Source organism: Mustela putorius, unplaced genomic scaffold (genome assembly GCF_011764305.1).
Source record: "Mustela putorius furo isolate JIRA1106 unplaced genomic scaffold, ASM1176430v1.1 tig00000083_pilon_pilon_pilon, whole genome shotgun sequence".
Taxonomy (NCBI): Eukaryota; Metazoa; Chordata; class Mammalia; order Carnivora; family Mustelidae; genus Mustela; species Mustela putorius.
In genome coordinates, this window is record NW_025421273.1 from 5365231 (window position 1) to 5366377 (window position 1147).

Consider the following 1147-nt stretch of genomic DNA (forward strand, 5'->3'; position numbering starts at 1 on the left):
CTGAGCAGGGAGCCTGACGTGGGACTCGATCCCAGGACCCTGAGATCATGACCCGAGTGAAGGCAGAGGCTCAACCCACTGAGCCACCCAGGGAGCCCTGACTTGTAAATATTTAAATGATTTGTGAATATTGAATAACACTTGCATCCCAGGAATAAATCCCAATTCATCATTTAATATATTGTTGGATTGGTTTCCTAGTATTTTGTTGAGGATTTTTGCATCTGTGTTAATCAGAGATATTGGCCTATAGTTCTCTTTTTGGGTAGTGTCTCTATCTACTTTGTTATCAGGGTAATTCTGGCCTCATGGAATGATTTTGGAAGTTTTCTGTCCACTTCTATTTTTTAGAATAGTTTGAGCATAGGTATTAACTCCTCTTTAAATGTTTGTTACTATTTACCTGTGAAGCCATCTGGTCCTGGTCTTGTGCTTGTTGAGAGGTTTTTGGTTCGTTTGTTTTTGTTGTTATTATTATTGTTGCTTTTTAATTACTGACTTAATTTCATTGCTGGTGATCAGTCTATTCAAATTTTCTATTTCTTCCTGATCCAGTTTAAGTAAATTATATGTAGGAATGTATCCATTTTTTCTAGGTTGTCCAATTTGTTGGCATTTAATTTTTCAAAAATATTCTCTCATTATCCTTTCTATTTCTGTGGTGTCAGTTTTTATTTCTCCTTTCATTTCTAATTTTTCAATTAGCAATAATCGCGCCTCGGAAAGACCTCATTGGCTACGATACTGCCACTGCGCAAAGCTCATTTCTAATTTTTGTTTGAGTCCACTCACTATTTTTTTTTAATGAGTCTGGCTAAAGGTTTATCAATTTTCGTGATCTTTTTGGAAAGAGCCAGTTCCTGGTCTCATCGATCTCTTCTACTGTTTTTTTGTTGATTTGATTTTTTGGGATTTTGTCTTATTTCATTTATTTAAAATTATTATATCTTCTTGTTAGATTGTTCTCTGTATTATTATACAGTGTTTTTATCTCTTGTTACAATCTTTGTTTTAAAGTCTATTTTATCTGATATAAGTACTGTTAGCCTGGCTTTCTTTTCACATTCATTTGCATGATAATGCTCTTTCATTCCTTCTCTTTTGGTCTGCATGTGTTTTTAGGTCTGAGATGAGTCTCTTGTAGGCA

The 1147-nt window shown here is 34.5% G+C and overlaps 1 pseudogene; it reads right to left on the minus strand.

Annotated features, from left to right (window-relative positions):
• Nucleotides 1–601: 601 nt before the first annotated feature.
• On the minus strand, nt 602–762 carry LOC123391231 (annotated as a pseudogene).
• Between the last annotated feature and the right edge of the window lie 385 nt (nt 763–1147).